The following is a 20,797-nucleotide window of genomic DNA, read 5'->3' as shown; positions in this document are numbered from 1 at the left end:
GGAGGAAAGTGAAAAGGGAGAAGGGATCAACCCAGTACGCACAGCACACAGAGCGATGTGGAGGCGTCAAGAAAAACCTAGTGTAAGTAAACACTACACATATACGCACAGGTACAAGGGAGAAAGAAACATAAGCAGGCTTGATTCAGGTGCTTCCTAATATTTCAGTGATAGACTTCACCATGCGTAACTTCCATTTAACAACTTGCTTGTGCATTTTATACGCTCATAAACACAATGACATTACCAAGCCGTTCCAGCTTTCACAACAAATTTTTCTTCTTATGATGCTATAAATTGTTGTGTACACACCTACAAATACGTGTTTCCACAGCTTTTCACTTTCCTTCAAAAGCAGAACATACAGTGTTCATTAACAAAGAGGACATTTTAGGACCCAAGTCTACTTACATATGGAAATTAGCTGGAATTTAGCAATTAGAGTTAATCCCATGTTTAGATTGCATCTTTGAGCACTGAAACCTGTATCTCACGTTATGAAATTTTCATTTTTATGCATATTATCTCTTCTTATTTTCAGTGATTGCTCAAATACACTTAAAGATTTGCACTTTAATGGTTATGCTGTTCTTAGCAAAGGCATTGTCAAAAAATTTCAAGTCCTCTGTTGTTGCTTCATTCAGTGCTACTCCTGTTTCTTCCTCCCAAACAGTCATCACATTACATCCCAGCAATTCAGCTGTCATACCATCCCACAAAATACTTTGTAAACAACATACTCTTCTGCCAAAGTAGGAGCACTGCAGTAGTTTCAAGGTAAAATAATTACTGCAACTAAGAGTGAAGGTAATTCTCAAGGAAAAATATGAAAGCTGTCTGCAGTATAAACTACTCGATAGTTCATCACTTTCCTTAGGAGAGGTGGAGTTTTTTTTGTCCTTCTCACAGATTCCTTCAGGAACTCCTACAGATTCCTAACCTACTTGGGCTCTTGCTTTCGTAACTAACTTTTCTTCTCTGGGACTAGAAATATGTATTTTCAAGAGAACCGTGCAGCCCACTCTGCCATAAAATGGATGGGTGCCCTTTTCATCTTTGCTGTTGAGTTTAGTGGATCTTATCTAAAAGATTCTGGAAACTGAGATGGGTATTCATCGTGCCTGAGGGTGCACCGTTTACCAGCTGTAGACAAAAAAACCAAAAAGAAATAGAGCCTTCCTCTCCCGCTATGACCATGCAGTGCAAGCAGGGAAGGGACATACAGGAGCACAGTAGCTGCCATACAAGTTGGTGACCTGTTCAAATCAGTGTGTTTCTAACTATGTATTTTCTGTTCAGTCTATATGACTTCTCCATATCACTAATTATTTTGCTTATCATTAAAAAGAAACTAGTAGGAGCAGATATGATAACATTAACAATCCAATCTCTCTTCATTTAAGATTTTCTTTTCAAACTGACTAGATGTGTGAACCCTCTTTCTTCCTACCCTTTTTTACTTCTAGGCAAGATGACGAAACTGAGCAAATGCATTACTATGCAGTTGTATTACTGTAGTATCAGGAGCCTTAATCACAAGCTAGGGATCTAGTATGTTAAGCTCTGCGCAGACACAAAATCACAACAGAATCTCACAGACAACAGAATCTCCTCAGTCGTGGCATCTTTGAGGGCAGGGAATACTGTTAGCTTTATAACAGAATTATAATTATTGTAACTAACACCTCCCGTCCTATTCCATCGTTCTACTCCAAGTGTTTGGACTGAATTAAAATAAAATTCCACACGCCGTACAAACAGCCTGTGTGTGGACACTCTGCTCTATTCTTTACCTGCATATGCTCATCTGGTTTTAAAATATCCAAACAGAAAACGCTGTCTGCAGAAAATGCCAGCAACACCCCCAAGCACACTTATCCTTCATAAGCTGTGGTAATTTTTCCAAAATCATCTGCTAGAGAGCCACAAGCAAGCAAAGGAAAGACCAGCTTAAACCGATGAAGAGCAGTAATCTGTAGCATCCAAAGCAGGGGCACATGAGCTGCATCTGCCATGCAGGATGATCAGTGGCACTAGCCTTTCCCTGCCCTCCTTTCACATGCCATGTAGCTCTCCTACTATTTAAGTCTTCCCCTCAGCTGAGCTAACCCCTGACATTCTTCCTAGGAGCCAAGTGTGCTAAAAAAAAAAAAAAAAAAAAAAAAAAAAAAGGGAGAAACCAAAGTCTAACTAGCCACATACTATCCTCCAAATGAATACAGAAAAGTCAGGCAAAAAGCAAAGTATCTTTGCAAGGACCACAGCATTTGGGAGACACGTTATGGCTGGCCTTTGGAACAAACTACGTCCTCAGCAGACCTGCATCAAACAGAAGGCAGAACTTGCACTTTCCTCTTCCTTCACACCCTCACTGTGATAGATGCAACTTTCGACTTCACAGGCACTTTTGTTTTTATTCTTTGTGATTACAGTGACAGGAACTCTCAGAGAGCCAATCCAAGTCATACTAGTGTTTCAGATGACAGGGAGTTTGTAAAATTAAAATTGATCAAGCTATAATTTGAAAACTGAACTAGGAGAAGACTGGCCTAACCCTTCCCTTGGGATAAATTATAAAGCAAATTCACACTAAGTTTTAGTCCCCAAAAGACAGTTTATTAAATGAATCTGAAAATAAAGAGAGCAAAGTAATACTGGTGACCGTTTCCCAACACAATTAATTATTAAAAGCAGTGGTAAGAACGCCTGAGCAAGATATTGTTCCTTAATACCAGTATGTCAGATTCATATTTATGGTGTACATCTTGAGCACAAAAAAGAGGAGAAAAAAAGCAAAACAAAACATTCACCTCAAGCCACACCACATCTTGGACTAATCTTTGCCTGAGTTTCAGATCTAATTTATCCAATCTCATGAATAAATAGAATTAAAGGCAAACTAAATCAAAGCACATATTGAATCACATTAAATGAAACAAAGATAAACGTAGAGGTTTCTAGAAAATATTAAGAGATTTATGTAAACTTTTTAAAAGATATATATATATATATATATATATATATACACACACATGATTTAGGCATTACTTAACTAAAACTGAAGATACACATTAAAAAAAATGGAACTAGTTTCTGTTCACAATAGATTTATGAATACAATTTAAAAGGTTAGCGTTAGTGAGCACTATAATCAAGAGTAACAGCTAAAAATTGTTTTGGTACCTGTATTTCACAAGGACTTTTTAAGGTCCTAAATTACTAAGGTACTGACTTTTGTAAAATTTAAAGTCCTTCTTAACGAGAAGAATTCAATAGTGCTGGCATATATTTTGTGAAAGTTTAATTGAGCTAAGGGAAAATTAAACAAAAAGGCAAGTATACTGGCACTATGTTCCTGTATATCACTTGGTACTAGAGCACCACTTGAGCATTAAGGAAACTGCCAACTCTACAGGAGTTGACCCTGTCATATGACCTGACAAAAGTGCCTCTTAAAAGTCAGCGAGGAGCTTTACTAGAACTACAGAAACAAACAGTTTGCCAAATCAACAAGACCCATTGCCCTCTTCTTCACTAAACATCTTATGCCTGAAGTCCTGTCTAGCATCTCCTTCCTGCCCTTTCTTTCCCTCAGCTTTGCTTCCTACTAAAGATTAAAAACAGTATTACTCATCTCCTTACAGGTATCAGAGCTCCTCCCTGCAAAGCTCCCATGACAGAAAGCTCTGCTGGCAAGGAAGCTAGTTTCACAACCTCTTTGGAAAAACACTTCACAGGTGACTGTGGTGGCAGCAAAGCACCTTTGATCCTCCTCACAGAGTATCACTGAGAATTCTGTACCCCGTAATTAGAAATATCATATGTGGAACACTTAAGGTTGCAAAGTCAAAGAATGCAAAGTTAAGAAATCCCAAGATTAAATTACTTGTGCAACCAATACTTGGTTCCTTCACGCATCTGCATTAAAACATTGCCCAACACCACCCAAAAGGGCTATGACAGAGGAGGACCAGGACCTTCAGCCTTAGCCCAGCACTTCAGAGTCTTTCTTCCTGTAATTTCTCACCTCATTCACCCCACATGCTGTTTGGGGAAGAGGGCTATGAGAAATAAAATGCGACCGTAATTCACATACATCTGTGTCTCCATTTTCCACAGGCATTTTCTAACTTCTGGATACTTCCTTTTGCCGGGCTTTTCACATAGGTTTTTGGGTTTCCTTGACTTTTGTATCATACTGTACGCACTTTTAAAAAAGTTAACTGGAAAAAAGATTGCTTACTGTTTTTATGCTAGTGTCTAATATTTTTATAGGAAAAAAAGCATTTGGAATGAAGATTCAACACCTGTTTCCTTTGTTTAAGGCGGAATACAAGTATTCAGATACACAAAAAAATTCTACAGCAAAACAGTGAGAGTCAGACTTGAAACACCTGGCATTTCAAAGGGAGAGAATAAAAAAAAATACAGCAAGTCCTGCTCTCTGGATCTTCCTGGCAAAGACAGGAACAAGCATTCCTTTTCAGAAAGCTCTCTACAAGTTCCTTAAAAAAAAAAAATTGCCATTAGCATGCATCTAGACAAGTTTGCAGAGATCTGATTAAGCAAGTCATACCTGGTTTCAATGAGCAAGGCTTGTCATCAGCAGTTGTATCTCTACAGAAGGTCCGCTGCTATCTGCACAAACCGCAGACAAGTTGCCTCAGATCATTCAGAATGACCCACAGCACAATAACTGACTATATCATTCCATCTCATTTCTTATCTGACTTGTTCTGTGCTGACCTGTATGCTAGAAATCAAAGCAGCGCATCAGACTTGTGAGTTTTCTTCTACTATTTAGGGCAAGTAAACAACATTAATGAAATATTTACATAGTTAAGTTGTATGCTGGAGACCCCACAGATGGTGAAGGCTGAAACCCTTAATTCAGCTCCTTGGCATTCATGAGATATCAGTCATCAAATTTTATGAGTATTGTGCAACTGCATAATTTCAAAGATAAGTATAACAGTATTTTAAATTACTTCAGCTAAACATACCATCAATAAATGGTCTCACATAAAAAGCTATTGTGGTCACAAAGATATGATTTAATTTGAGCATTCAACTATCACTTTCCCATTTTCAGAGCTTTAAGCATGAAAATGTGCTGCTCTGACGTAGGCTCGGGCTATAAATGCCTTGCCTCCCCACTTTAAATAAAACAAAAAGGAGTAAAACACACTCAACTCTTCACTGGCCCCTCAGAGGAGAACTGTAACAGATGCTTATAAAAATTATTGATTAACTGTGTTCCTGCGAGCGTAACTTGTTTTAGAACCTTAAGGCAAACATTTGTTTCTACACCTGACTTATTTATTCCATAAACGCCAAGGAAATACAAGTAACAGCATACATATATCTTGTCACCCTGGCCAACTCTGTCCATTAGATATTTTCTCAGTTTATCCTGGCCGTGTGCTTTCTGAAGCTTGTGCATCTTGATTTACCTCTGAAACTAAGAGGAGATTAACCTCACAGACTAGCTTTGTCGCTAGCCAGTTCCGAAGCGACTCCTGTTCCACCCATTTCCCTGGTGTCACCACACTGGATTAATAGCTTTGCTCAACGAAATTATGAAAGTAAATTCAGAACACTGTAAAGTATATCATCAAGAATGTCATCCACAAATATCTCTTATTTAACATAGCACTAGAAAGAGATCTTTTCTGAGGTCAGCAAATCAGTTCATTCCGACTTTTCCTTCGGCACAGACTTCACCTGAGCTTGCACTCAGTAGCTGCACCTAATTCTGCCCTCCTGTTTCACAGAAAACCCTTCCGCTGAGTAAGTGGTGCTTCAAACCCACCTGGCTGGCCTACCTAGGCATGTCCATCAGTAACAGATAGCTGCTGTCACTAGCTAGTAACCAATCTGCTCTGCAGTGAGAATACAGAATAAATCATATAAAAACTGACAGTCCCCAGCCCAACGCCTGTTTACAGTTCTCCTCACATCCCCAGAGGACTTCACGTCCGAGGTTTTGGGGTAAATCACCTTGCTGTCGAATGAAAAAACCATAGGATATGCCTTCAGCCTACTGCCACCCATGTCTACGCCAGTGCTGTACCAGCGGTGACTGCTGCAACTCTGCAGTGGGGCTGCTCCTAGCAGGCACCGACCACCCAGTTAGCTCAGTTATACCGCTGTGGGAAGGGAGCGGACGCCAGCTCTCCCTGAGAGGACTCGGATCTTGAGCAAAGATATCTACTGTGCTTTGATCATGATAAGAAAAGAAAGAAAAAAGAAGAGTAGAAAGTGATGCTTTTTGTTTGCTTTTGCAAAGTTACATTTGCATGCAGCAAGGTGAAAGCCTGTGGCCTTTTAAGTAATTAGACACGGCCAAAATGGGCCAAATCCAGAGCAATTCTATCAGCGACAGGCTCGGAGCATGAAGAATAACTGGCCGGAGTCTATCGGTGCACCTCAGGGATACAACTGCACTGAAAAGTGAAGCAAAAGGGAACCCGATGGCAAGGTACATGGGAGAAGGAAATTCATCTTCAAAAGCTTGCACAGTTCCCTCCCCTACCCCATACTCTTTCTCAAGACTTGGGCAGAGAACCAGAATTTCTTCTGTAAGAAGTCATCTAGCTTATAAGACTATAAACCAAAGCAGCCTACCTAATTACGGAAAGCCGAGTACAAAACAAGGTTTGCCAAGAACTATGGCCTTCTTTGGTTAATCTAAGGCTGATAAAAGTGGTTTGGAACAGATTTAAAACACCTCTTTGAAGTCAGTGTGACATTTAGCCACAGCAGTCAAATAGCGACGGTGCAGAGCCATGCTGCCCCAGGGAAAGAGTGGCTACAGGCTGCCTCTTGGGCGATATCCAGCTCTTTCCTTCTCCAAAATTCACCCAGGCTGCCTCCTGGTGACATTGGCTGGCTTTAGGGATCAGTGACGAGAGGCAGAACCACCACCAGGGGAGTTTCTGCAGCCTGATTTTCACTTCTGAGAGCGCACCAGGTATCGCCGGGCTCCTGAGAGAACAGTAATTGGGATTATCTTTAATCTAAGCAGGAGATAGGCCCCATTGTTTCCTGCACTGATACCATTTGCTTACGCGAGGGCCAGGAAAAATTGTTCCCTTCAGTACTATCCTACCGACTGAAGGACCTGTTCAGTTCCTCTCCCCTTGCAGGCTCTAATAAAAAACAAATGTTCAAAGCAAGGAATGTTTTTGAACATAGGAATTCACTGTTACTTTTTTGAATACTGCTGCTGAAAACCTATTTTTAACATGCCATACAGCTGAAGTAAATCTTAATGCTCACCCTAAAAAAAGCTGGACCCTTTCAGGACGAAACGCTTTAAAAATAAATCCTTGCGACAGTAATCACCTGCTGATATATGCTTTTATGTTTAGCCAGTTGCTAAGATGCCACATCTGTCACTTCTTGCTTCCAATAATGCGCTTTCCTTTTCTGTGGGGAAGGGGAAAATTCTGCTCCTGGAATTGCACCGAGCATCGCGATGCCTTTTTTGGTATCTCTGTCATTCTGCTAAACATCTGAACGACAGCACATGGATTTTAAGGTTTCTGGCAACATGTCGCTTAAGAATTGTTCAGTTTTAGATTTTCGTATCTTAAAGGCTCTGCTTTTTTTCCGTGCTTTGCTGAACAACGTTACATATTTATAACCTACATGTAACCAAGAAGAATGGTCCGCATGTGAATAATTTCACTCCCGCATATGAATAATTTCACTCTGCTTGCCTCCCTCCCCCAAATATTTTCCAAAAGAAAATAAAAGATCGAGATCATATTTGTTACATTAAACACTTCATAATAAGCCCTCTTCCTATTTTTAAAACGTAACAACAATCTACAATGACGCAAGCCCCACATTAATTACTTCCTCTATTTCGGTCTCCTTCTAATTTCAAGTGAAAACAAATCAAGTCCCTCTTATTAATCCCCTGCCCGCATGTCTTAATCAGCAGCCCAAATGCAAATTCTTACTTGACTTCCTGACTGGGACTCTTTGTTTGACAATCAGCATTACACCCTGCTGTTGACTTTCTTCCCAGCGCTGCATTTCGCTTAGGTGCAGCTCCCGCCCCAGCTCCGCAGCCGCTCAGCACCGCGGCGTTCAAGCGCCTATTTATTTTCGCACCGATGCGGAACGGCACAGCTAGCAGCGACATCCTGCACCCAGTTAGACGTGTTATTTTCGCCCGCGCTGCAGCGTTGCCTTGTGCCTCTAAGACAGGACATAACATCAGGTGTGGCTGAGCACCCAGGCAGGAAAATTTAAACCGAATAACGGGGAGGGGGGGGGGGGAAGCAACGAGGCGACTATTCCGCCTTGAATTTCAGTGATTTAAAAGCAGCCCGAGACGAGCTCAGGCGCCTCCAGCCTGCAAGCCCCCCGCAGCCCAGCACGGGGCCACCCCCAAACGCCTCCCCCGCCGCCTAGCCGGGGCCCCCCGCTCCGCGCTGCCCGCCCGCTCCCGCTCCCCACTCACGGCGCGGCTCGCTGCTGGGCTCCGGCTCCGGCTCCGGCTCCGGCTCCGGCTCCGGCTCCTCCCGCCGGTGCGGCGCGGTGCTGGGCGGCGGCGCGGAGCCGGGGGAGGCGCCGGGGCGAGCGCGGCACCTGTGACCGCCTGTCAGTGCCGGGCGCCGCGGCGGCGGCGGCGCGTGTGCCGGTGCGCAGCGCGGGGTGCGCAGCGCGGCGGGGCGGGGGGGGGGGGGGGGGGGACGCGCAGCGCTGCGAGGCGGCGGCGCGCAGCGGCGGGCGGCGCTGCCGGCGGGGAAGGCGGCTGCAGGGAAATCCTGGCACCGCGGAGGAGTGCCGGGAAGGCGGGCGGGGAAGGGGGAAACAAGAGCAGCAATAGTAATACTATTAATACAGGCTTTTTTCTTTCTTTCTTTCTTTCTTTTTCTTTTTTTTTTTTTTTACGTCTGCAGCGTGAGGCGACCGGTCCCCACCCCCGGCAGAGCCCGCGCAAGCCCCGGGGCGGGACCCCAGCCGAGCACAGCGCCGGCTCGGTGGATTGCTTACAATTGAGCGGGTGGGGTTTTTTTTCACCCTCTCACCTACCTCCTCGCTTCCCCGCTGCGCTAAAGGGGCTGTTTTCAAGCTTGTCTCCGCAGCGGCCACTGCCCGCTTCCGTCTTTCCCGCATGATTTATGCGGTGGCGAGGAGCGAGGATGTTTCCGTGGCTCCGCAGCCTGCGCTGCCCAGGTAGGCAGCAGATCCGCGGCTGGCGGCGTGGGCCGGGGGATGCAGCGGCGCGCAAGCCGCAGCGCCGCGCCGCCGCTGCGCTTGCCAAAGCCGAGAGCATGTGTAATGACAGATTTGAGGGAAGCTGCCCATCTGCTTTATAAAAGTGCAAATGCTTTGCGCAGAACGGTAAAGGACTCGGAGTAGCTGCTGGCAGCCCGACAGGTTGCTGAATAGGAAGCCCGTAAATACTGAGCTGATGTTAACGTTTTTACAAGCTCCTTGGTAAATGCAGGTAGAGACCCCGATATTGTTCCACTCCTTCCAGTGACATCCTCCCAGAAGTTTCTGTTGGCAGGTACCTGAGCCTAACACCGTGCTTTCGACAGTTTTGCTGAAGGTTCGTTTTTCGAAATGCTACGCTTGGCAGTGCCGTACAAGCACTGCACGTGCATTTACTGAGATATTAAATATGGTTCATACCTTCCTCAGGTGTTTTTATAAATAGTGGCATAGTTTTCATTATGTATGGCATTTTTAAATAAGTGTAAACACTATATGCACTGCATATAAAGGTATACTTATTTTAAAATGTTTACATACATGTGGATGAGAGGATTTTTTCCCTTTGCTCTTTTTGCACTGTTAGCATTGGAGCACTTTACGGCTAGAGCGTTTTGTCACAGGACAATTGTATTTTCTTTTATGTAAATACAGCGCCCAATTCAGAGAACATTTTCATTTCAAGGTGCCGAGTCTGCAGTATTCAGGATGCCCGCAGACTGTTGCACCCTTACAGATCCACAGTGCTGTCTCTGGGCGGGCACCATCGTGGGATGCACAGCGGTTTACAACCTGATCCTTTCTGAAATACCCAGGAAAAACCTGCCCTTTCAGGCAAATTCTCTCATCGCTGAAGCATTTGAAGTTCTACGAAAATCCCTTCAGCCATTTGACTTACCAAACATAACGATTTTTTTCGAAACAAAACCTCCGTATGTCAGTCCGGTAGGTGACTGCTGGCTCGGTCAGAGCTGTAACACAGCCCAGAGGCTTTGTGCCGAAAGCGGCGGCCCGTGGCCAGTGCGCGGGGCCTCCCGGCTGGTGGCGGCGCGGGGAGCGAGCAGGTGGCTCCACGGAGGAGTCCGCGGCTGCGCGAGGGGCAGGATGGCTCCGGGCCTCGGCCTCCGGCCGGGCTGAAGGCACGGCCAGGGGTTGAGCAGTTCCAGTAATTCCTAATTGTAATTGCGAAAGCCAAAGTAAATTTGAGAGCAGCCCAAAGGCTGCTCCCGGTTTATGCAAAGAGGCCGTCCAAGAAAAAAGCTATTAGAAAGTTAGCGTAAGCGAAAGAGAAAAAGAATTCTGTAATAGACGCTGTCTCCTTTGGGTTCTTTTCCAGCTTTGCAATTATTTGCTTATTTATTCTGCGCGAATGCACTCACATGCTACCTTTAATCTGCCGACTCTATTCTCAAGACTAGTTTTTCATTTAAGAACCCAATTTAAGTGGTTTATGACTTTCCAAAGGGGACACTCGAGGGATGACATTGCTCATATTTCTTTCTAGTTCAGAAAGGAAATGTGTGTGGGCAGGCATGTGTGTGGCTTCATATGCTGAATCTCTGAAGGAAATCCACACAACCGTTCCTGAGGACAAAAGAGACCCCCAGCCGCATTTGCTGTAACAATGCGCTGCCACCATTTAACAGCGGCACGCTCAGAAGCTCGCTCCAGTCATGTCACACATCCCTGCCTCTTCTGAAGACTTCCATTGGTTTCTCTTTTTCAGAGCGAGGTTGCAAACCTCTGCCTGCCACGGTGCTGTGCCACCGTTCATTCGGTTCAAGTTTCTCTCTTTTGTGCCCTTTCGCATAGCGCTCCCCTTGCGCCTCCAACCTGTCACACCTCTTCCAGCTTTTCCGTTGCCTTTACCCATTCTGAGATTCATAATTGGTTTCACCGTAATGAGAAGACAACCAATTTCTCTTTAGTCCTAAAAGCCTACCCCTGCCAGGAGCCACAGCCACCCCATTTCTGGTATACCATTACTCATACCTTCTCCAAAGGTAGGAGTATCTCTTTTCTGAAGAGAATCTCTTCTAAGATTATAGAAGGCAGGCTGCAACACCCAGTACCAGGAATCCTTTCTTTATCCTGTACTGTACCCAGGTATACAGCCATAGATCATAACCATTATTATTTTGCTCTTATTATGAAGAAGAAAAGGATTATTAGTAGAAAAGTGTTCTTTATACACATAAATACAGTTACTGTTTTGAGGCAGAAACAGCTCAGAGAAAAGATGCATTTTCTCTGTGGAAGAAATGCCGATCCATTGCCCAGCTTAGCGTGTTTTGGGGAAACCCTGTGGGACAGAACTATACATGCCAGAGGTGGAGTCAGGGTTACGAAAAGAACCGGAATTCTGAATTTCTCCAGGTTCTTAGCAGCTAAAAAAAGCATTAAGCATGTATTAACATTGTTAATAACACACAGATTTTATACTGAGTGCCAAGAAAAAGTGATGGAAGTCTTTGAATGTTTGGTCCATTTCCACCACAGATTTATGGTGTCTCTTCTGTCATTTCAAACCTCTATCATTAGGAACTAAATGGAGTTTAAAGCATAGTCTGAAGATTCCTAAATGACAGAATATTGTTTTTATTTGTGTCTGCCCAACTCAAGCCCACGGTGTTTTCGCATTTCTTTCAGCTGGAGCAGGATCATGCATTTAATGAAGATTGTAAGTAGACTCTGCTACACTTCAAAATTGTCTGGTTAAAAGTCATATTTCGACAAGGATTCTATGCTTCTTAAAGTACACACCATTAGCATAAGCTCTGGAAGCTAAAAAGTTAAACTGTTTAATGTAAATGCTCTTCCTACTGCAGTCATAAACAAAAACATATTGCTAAAGCCTTTTCCAAAAGCTGTTTAATGCTATTTTCCAGTGCTCCAGCAGATTGCACCCTGAAATACTATTGCTGAATAGTGTTTAGCAATGATGTATAGGAATAGTCTAAATTTTTGTATTTTTTTTAATAATCCATGTGGATTACCAAAGCACATATCTCCAAACGCACAACATTTCTGGTAACTTCCTTCACAGAGCTGTAAGACTGTAGGGTCAGAAGGGACTTCAGAGTCATCTCCTCCATGCTGGGCCCCGATGCAGGGCCGAGCTCACTTACCTTTCAAAACCTTTCAAAATCTGTGGACGTCGCCATTCTCTTCTCTAGTGAAGGTGCAGAGCCCTTACGGTTACCTGAAACAGGCTGCTGCATAGCATATAAAAACGGATCCGCTCTGCCCCCTTTCACAGTCCCCTTAAAAATGGCCCACAGATCCCTCTGGCACTATGGACAAGTTGGAAACCAGCTACACGCGTTCATTTATCCTCCATTCCTAAGGGCAACAAGGATGGACATTCCACAACCTCCCTAGGTAAGTCCATGCGTTCCTCTCTTCGCTACCCTTATTTTTTCTGTTTTTCCAACTGATACTACACAACTTGCATCTTTCTTTGCTGCAGATTGACCCACTTTCTTCTCTCACTGAGCCCAGAGAACAGTGAGACTCCCTTCTTTATAACAGCCCTATTTGGAGATTGCTCTTTTCGCAAACCTCATAGTCTTTCCTCGCTGTTGGCTCTTACCAAGTCAAAACAAGGATCAGGGCTACATGATGCAGCTTCTTTCATGGAAATTATTATGCAGCGTTGGAAAGAAATAATATGATCTGACTGAGGGAAAAATCTCCTGCAACTTGATTGCCACAGATTATTTCTATAACTGTCACTCTGGGAATTTCTATAAATAAAATCGCTATCACTCTTGTGAGAAGTGAACATTTTCTACCATTTTTTTAAACAATGAAAAAATACAGATCTGTTTTTCATCTAAATTCTTTATATATTTGAAATCGCTCAGAGAAGAAAGTCCAAAGAAATGTGGTTAGCTTTGACGAAAAGAAGCCTCCCAGTGGGATATTTAACAGAATACCTAGAAAAGAGTGTTGAAAGACTTATAATATTTGGAACCCATTTTTTTAGACTCTTGTTCTGTGACCTCTGATCTCCAGAGGACCTTACTTAGCTTTAACTCATTAGCCTCTGTGGCGATAACACTTTGGACACGGGGGAGAAAGAAGGACCAACTGACCCTCAGTTTGAGCAAAGCTTTTGTTTAACCTTCTAAATACTAATGACGGATGTTTGACTTGCAACACACTTTGGGTATTCAAACACGGTACCAGGTTTGGCTTTCTTAGCCTACCTTTTCCTTCAGCATTAGGCGACCCCAAACGGAAGCACATGAGCGCTCAGCAACCCCTCCAAAGCCTTCATCGACTGCGTGGTAGCATCTGGATGGAGTGCACGGGATGAAGTGGTGATTCAGTTGGTCAAAGGAGGTGGTAGTTCACATACTGCCCACAAGCAGCTTTTCCCTTTTCTGTCATTTGCTCTCTCTGGCTCCCCTCAGTTCAGACCCCTTTTCTCTGCAGAACTCCCCAAGGAGGGAGGATGAAATTCCGCAGCGTTCGGAGGGAGGGGATGCAAGCAAGTCTCGAGTGCCAGATGAATGCCATCGTCTATAACCACCCAGCAGCTTCAAATGAGTAATTAATTCATTTTTAATAAAAGGCAGTTAAAGGCTGCTTTAAGGTCAGAAGGGAAAAAGTAAAGTAAAAGTCGCTTGAAAGGATATTGCAGTTGTTCATATAAGGATAATAATTGGATAAGGCCTAGAGTAAATATTATTTTAATTTTTAATAATAATTGCTCACTTTACAAACAAAAAGGAGACTCAAAGAACAATGAGAACACTGCAAAATGTTGTCCTGCCTAATGGAAAAATTGGCACTTCTTTATCAGCATCTAGGGACTAATTCTGAAACTGCAGAGTCCTCTTGCCGTCCATTGACTACTGTGGGAGTTGAGACCCCTGGCCTCTTGAGGAGTCGGGCTCTTTGGTGGTTTTAATTTAGAGTCTGACAATAACACTGAATAAAAATATTCTTGGGGATAGCCCGCAATTATATAGCATGAGCTCATTTCTTCATTATAACATGTGAGCTGAAACCATTCATAACTGCCAGCCGATGTTACAACAAGCAATTCCAGTTTCTCATTGCATGGGAAAGGCACTAGCAAGCTTTAATGAGTTTCAAAAATAGCTGCCACATCACAAAATTGTAATTGTGCTTGCTTTTCTAACGTGAATACCTGTTCAGCAGACATCGCTTAAACAATGGAATCCAAATAGACCAGGGCATGTAAAATAGCTACTTTTATTTGTCAGCTGCACACCCATTGTTTTCGGTCAGAGCCTGCAGAGCAGCTTCAGCTGTACATTCCTGGGGAGTGAATAATATCGGTTGAGATTATGCTACAGTACCACATCTATTACAAGCACGTTATAAAGATTGAATATAACCTAATTAGGAAATGCTGAAGTCTGCTGGGTGTGGATGTGGGTTGGTAAAGAGTCGTTTAACATGACCTTCGCTTACTGAAAAATGAGAGTTCACAGAGGATAAAATAAAGGTAACAATAGAGATTTCAGTCCGGAATCCAGATATCACAAATGCATCTCACATTCCTCATACCATTGCCACTGAGCTAAACAATTGTTCTCCAGATTTCGCTCCTACGAAGCACTCTTGTAAACACTTCGTGAATCCAGCAGGACAAGCCAAATTTGATCACATCCTTCTTTTTGATCCAGATAAGAATTAGAGACATATTCAGGCTTTCAGGGCTAGCAGGAGGAGGCTGCAGAGGGAGGCAGCCCGAGCCTCTCCCGGGAAGCAGAAGCTGTTCTGCGTGCGCTCACTGAAAGCTGTGCTTCCCCACCACGGCCCGCTGACGAGCCTCTTCCTCCCACCGCACAAGCACGGCCACCAGGCCTAAGGACAGAGGGCCTGGCAGGTCAGCCCTCTCACCTGGGTCCTCACAGGTTTTCTTATCTTAACGAGGTATTAATACAGCAGCAAAAGACAGCAAATACCTGCAGACCGCAATGTCCTGCCTAGATGACGGGACAATTCCAGCTGTAATCTGGCTTGAGTTTTTCTTCATCTTTGGACTTGGAGGGTATATATTAAGAGGATTGGAAGGTCGTCTGCTTTCATTACAGCATCCCTGAGGGCTTGTCTTTAGTGGACAAGTGACGGGGCAAGCTCTCCCACTAGCTTCGTGGGACCTGCCTCTTCATGTAGGTCTGACCCTACTGACATCTCCTCTGGTTTGTCAGACAGGGTTGTTTCACTGCTCCCTGCTTGCAGCCTTCCCACAGAATAACTGATGAGCATTATGGGATTTCACAGCTATAAAAATTGCTATCAACTGCCTCTGTGCCTGCACGTTGTTAGCCAGGCATGCCTCTGGCTAGCAAGAAGTCCCTGACAAACTGCCTGCAAACATGTCTCATGTCTTGCATTTACCTCCTGGTTCCAAAATGAAAGCCGCGTTAATGCCAACAGCTGGAACAGATCAGTGCTCCAAGTTGGATTCATGCCTCACCGCTGACTGAAACAGAGGTTGCAGAGAGAAAACTTGAGCGTGCCAGGCAGAAAGTAGTTTACTATGTTTATGGGACAAAGTCACATCTGTGCGGGTACTCACAAAGGACAGGCCAGTTTTCCCACAGCACACCGCAGAACGGTGCAACTGAGTGTGCGGTCAGAACCAGTAAACATAAACCTCAGACATCACGGTATGTCACATAACTGAATACAGAAGCAGAATAAATACACTTGAGCATAGCTTTGCCGTTCGTGAGCTTGGACCTGAACTAAAAAATCAACAATTACTTGTTTTCTCTGCCGTGAAGGATTTTTGAGACCCTACTCCCGCTGCGGACAAAGGAAAGGCTCATCTTCTCGGTGTTGGCCTTTGCACGTTGTTTAAGTGCTGTGGAACTGAGCCTCCTCTGATTTTACTGTAAGTCAAGAACAACTGCTAAGATCAGTGATTTGATGCCGCTGGGAAATCGTAGTCAGGTCTCGGCATCACTTACAGGAAACACTCTCTACAGGCATGCATTTACTAAGCCATACATACGCTGTGCCGTGCCATCCTGTAGCTCCTGGCATTAGCACGGCCGCGCAGCTCGTGCCCTGCACCCTGTGGATGCGGCCGCCTCTGCCCCTGCTGTGGAGGTCACAAGCCCTGGGAAGTTCTCCCTTCTCGCAGATGCTCCTGGGCTACGTGTGTCCTCATCAGTGCCAACCCAACCTGCATTCCAAATGCAAAAATTTGTAAAATTACCTGTTCCACAGCCCCGCAAATATTCTCTGGTTTGCAGCTTACACAAGTTGCAAACCACGCTTGAAGCCAGCGAAAAAGACAGGTTCAAAAAGTCTGAATTGCTTCTGTTACGCAGTGTCCCCGGAGCAGTCAAGACAAGCTTGCTGCTGCCTCACTTCTGAAGCGCTCGTTTCGAACCCGTGCTCTGCAGGCCCCCGTGCCCTCTTCTGAGGGGTGTATGAAAGGTAAATAAGAAAAGCAGGCCCCTTGCCAGTAGGTTTGCCTTTGCTACAGGAAGCCACATCATCCCGGGAAAATGTTTAGGAGTCTGCAAATTGAGAAAAGTCGAGAACCACTGATCTTGGGAATGCAGGCTTACACCTTTTTGTTACACATGGGAAAGATTTAAAGATTTACTTCGGACTGAAGAGTATTAGGGCGACAAAATACAGGGGGAGGGAAAGCTTAAAAATGTTTTGACTGATCAAATCTGAAACAGATCATTTAAAGATATCTCCATTTTGTAAGATATCGAGTGCATTTGGGGAAAAATGTCTGGAAACCTAATAACAAGTATTAGTGTTATATATGTTTTAATTTTCATAATACATCAATTACTGTAATGTTTTTACCAGTATTCCTGTTACATAATTAGATGACCTGACATCTGGCTGAACAAACAACATACTGTATGCAATTAAAAGACTGATTAAATTGCATAGGATGATAATAGGGCAGTGCTGGAAAAATCCATTTGCTTCTGATAAATAGTTATTTTTCCCAGACAAAACCACCGTCATCTGGAGGTTAACCTTCATTAACCCCTTCCCTCCCTTCTTCCCCTTCCCAAGTACGCATAGATGTGTTTGCATCCTAGAGGAAAGTTTGGGAAGCAACTGGACTAAAAGTGGTAATGGCCTACGAAGCGGCAGTTAACTTCAGGTAAAAAGTGCTCCACAAGTGCAAATAAATCCTAGAATAAGAAAACTCCCACTGAAGTAGTAGGAATTTGGCCTGCAGTAGATTAGTCCAGAATCAGGTCTTTACGGTTTCTATGGTCTTTGACACTCAATGGATACTTTAAATCCCATCTTGTTTTAGTTAAATCATTCTTTTTGTGTACTCTCGTAAGCAAACTGGTATGCTTGGAGTACATATTTTAGAGAAGAAAGATTTGGACCAAACCTTAATCATCCATCTTTCCGCTGAATTACATAATCTGTGTTTCTTAAGTAACCACAACACTTGCAGTCTTTTATTTGGAGTCTGGTATGTTTAATGTTGGCTTTTTTTTTTTTTTTTTGAGTGTAGTTTACTATAGGTCTATTACTCTTACGCTTATGTCGCCTGTAAAGGCTGCTGGAGTGGAACGAGTATGGTCAGTTAGTCATATCTGCCAGTTTACTAGGAACACACAAAGTCTTTCTGTTGCAAAAGTTTTGTTGCTTCCAGCATCAAGCGCTTAGAAACGTCTAAGAACAGCTCCTTTCTATTTGGTTTAAGTTTTCAGGTTGCTAAATAGAGGTATGTGCTAACCCAAACCAGATTATACATTTGGGTTGATACCATTTGCTGATGGAATTAAAAACAAAAAAGCCCCAAAGTTTGTCAAAAGCCCTTCTGTTAAGTGCAAACAACGTGGAATTAAATAAACCTTGCTGGATCTGAGCTAGCGGTGCATGGAGTGATGCAGATATTTTGTGCATTGCTTTTCTCCAGTGTCCAAAGTATGTTGTTTGCTCTATTATCCAGGCAACCGCAGCTGGATTTTACCTTGTACTTGGTCTGTCTAGCATAGAAGTATAGAAGTATAGCATGGGTGAAGAGTAAAGGGATTTGAACATGTCAGACTTCTGTCTTAGAAGTCACTTGGGAGTTCTGCTAGTTACTTGAAAAATACATCCCGTTACAACTGTGTGCTTATTCAGCCTGTCTGTATACTTAGAAAATTCGTTGCGTGTATCTTTATGTTTGACTGGTGGTTGTCTATTCAAGGCTGTAAAAAGTAAAACTGAAAAAAATAGAAAAGTATGAAGCTGCTTTCAGATATCTATTTTTTCTCTCCTTTCACTTGATTTGTAAGAAATAATACAATTATACAAACTTATACGGTTATATAAACTTATAGAAGTTGTACAAACAAATGTTTAAGGTAGATTCATCAGTGGCGTTCTTCAGCTTACTATTGGGAGGCTAATGATACCACTGGAGCCGCATCAGCTTAAAGCTTGAGTATTAAGGCTCAGCCTTAGAGGTCCAGTGGTGTGTCTGGCTATCTTGCATTCCCATGCTTGAAGAGATGAATTTTCTACTCAATTTTTTCCATTCTAACTGGAATCCTAAAAGATGTACAAATTTCACATGTGTATCTTAGGCAGTACAGGCACATCATTCGAAAAAAAGCTCAGCATCATGGAATGATGTCAAGTGATGACTCTCTCATGATGTGTCCCAACTATGAAAACCTGAATTAAAAAAATGCATCTTTGAAAAAAACCTCAGAGTTTAGTCACAATGGACCAATTCCTGAAGTCCTGAACAAAGATCTACCCTGGCTTTGGTTAGCTGGGACACACATGTAAAGATGCAAAACCAATGCTTCCCAAAGGGATTCCATCGTTCTGAAATTTCCAGTGGTTTAGAGAAGGGATGAAGGCATCAACTAGAAGGAGAGGAAGGGATCCTACTTCTGCATGTCAGTGTTTTCATATTTACCTTAGTTTGGCCTTGCTTGCCATTGTGTCGTGTTTGTTTTAAAAGTGACTCAGAATTTATGGACTCTTTCGGGAGGATGTCCAGTAACCTGTGATTCATGACATCCTGCAGAAGTTGCATGCTGCTGGTAAATAATACCCTCTCTGTACAGCACTGCATTTCTAAGTTGTGAAATACAAGTGCTGACAAATCATTCCAACTTACCTCTGTTGAAAATCTATTTTGTGATGTCCAGCCTCTCAGAGTATGGGCCTATCCTGAAAAAAAGCCTCCAGAGCATTCAATGATAGGCTCACAAGCCCCATAGAGCCCATCCTCCCCATAAGAAATATTTGAAGAGCTTACCCACATCTATGCTACATTATCTGCAGAACTGTTGGCTTTTTAAAATGCAGACTTCCAAATTAAAGGCTCAGGCTGTAAACCCATTCAGCAGGCCCAGTGCTCTCTGCTGTGGAGCAATCCCAACGGTTTGGCCGCCTGGGACAGGTTGCCTTGTGGTCCATCAGAGACCGAAGAAAAGAGTGTTGACTTCAGGTGGCTCTCTGCCTGCAGTGCGCCTAATGAGATGTACGAGTGTGGAGCCTTTCACTAGCGTGTTTTTCGTATCTGATTTTAAATTACACTGTCATTTAGAATAAATACAACCCCACAATATTAAGAAATTAGCATTAGTAACACCTAGGGAAATTCTTTTTGAAATATGCAGTCTCTTAAAGTGAAATGGAAATAAAAGCGTAGGAAGGAAAGTGCCATTAAAAATAAGCTACAGTAATAGCCTAGCATGCAAACGGTTCTGTGAAACTTGCCGGTATTGCTCTGCTGAAATTCTGCAAAGTGTGCCCTAAGAGAAAATCCTGCATAGACTTGCAGCTGACTTAGAAGAACATAGTGACAATGACATTATTATGCCTTGTCTTGCAGTTTTTGAGGTTTCTTTTCTGCGAGGTAAGAAGGTACCTTTTTTTCTCTCCTCAACAGGAATTGCATGAAAGAAAAATATTGACCTGAAAGATAAATACCAATCTGAACTGAATTACCTTACAGATAAATAATCATTTCCATGGTGTGTGTGTCAGGGGGAGGGTCTAGAGAAGGATCAGGAAACACTGAACTTCTACATTCCAACACTTTTCATTTTGGAGGAGTATTGCTATTTTCTGTAAATAGCTGTCGCTTCAGCTGGGCAGTACAGGATATTGTAAATTGAAACACTTCCTAAAAAATACAATGCCTGCACAGGTGCAGTGAGCTAGCAGGATGATATCAAGAGTTGCTCTGTGACGCTCATCCTCACAAATAGCCGTGTCTCTTGATCTGTTTGGCCACAAGAAATCTTTTTAACCACCTTCGCTCTTACCATTGAAAACTCCAACATGTGAAGAATGTTTTCAGACAGGATGACAAGGCCACATCCTGCATGGATTTGAAAGGAATTGATTGCCAAGAGCAAGCAATCGCCCATAATATCCTTCCTGCAGTGTAGACTCTCCTATCGCTGATGATCTCAATATGGGGAAGTCCCAAATAAATAGGTACTTTAAACTTCCTAGTTGTGTTACGTCCCTATTTGGCATCTAGACTCCTATTCTTTGCTCTCTAGTGAGGAGGCACGTGGATTATTGATTAGATCATGGTAGGTCTGAATGGAGGAATGTG

General features: G+C 43.3%; 1 protein-coding gene across 5 annotated transcripts in view; it reads right to left on the bottom strand.

Moving 5' to 3' along the window:
* CDC42EP3 (CDC42 effector protein 3) overlaps positions 1-9,123 on the bottom strand; it is a 28,395-nt gene extending 19,272 nt beyond the window's left edge. The window contains exons 1-2 of one of the 5 annotated variants that reach the window (XR_011140327.1): positions 8,477-8,635; positions 4,577-4,638 (exon numbers count right to left, since the gene is read on the bottom strand). The gene's annotated coding sequence lies outside the window, so the exon portion shown is untranslated. Of the gene's footprint in view, positions 1-4,576; positions 4,639-7,970; positions 8,240-8,476; positions 8,636-9,051 lie in introns of those variants that run through there. The other 4 variants (XM_068939389.1, XM_068939385.1, XM_068939387.1 and 1 more) reach the window with 4 other exon arrangements.
* Positions 9,124-20,797: the final 11,674 nt, after the last annotated feature.

The sequence above is a fragment of the Struthio camelus genome, chromosome 3 (assembly GCF_040807025.1).
Source record: "Struthio camelus isolate bStrCam1 chromosome 3, bStrCam1.hap1, whole genome shotgun sequence".
NCBI classification, from domain to species: Eukaryota; Metazoa; Chordata; class Aves; order Struthioniformes; family Struthionidae; genus Struthio; species Struthio camelus.
This window is presented reverse-complemented; position numbering and strand designations above follow the sequence as displayed.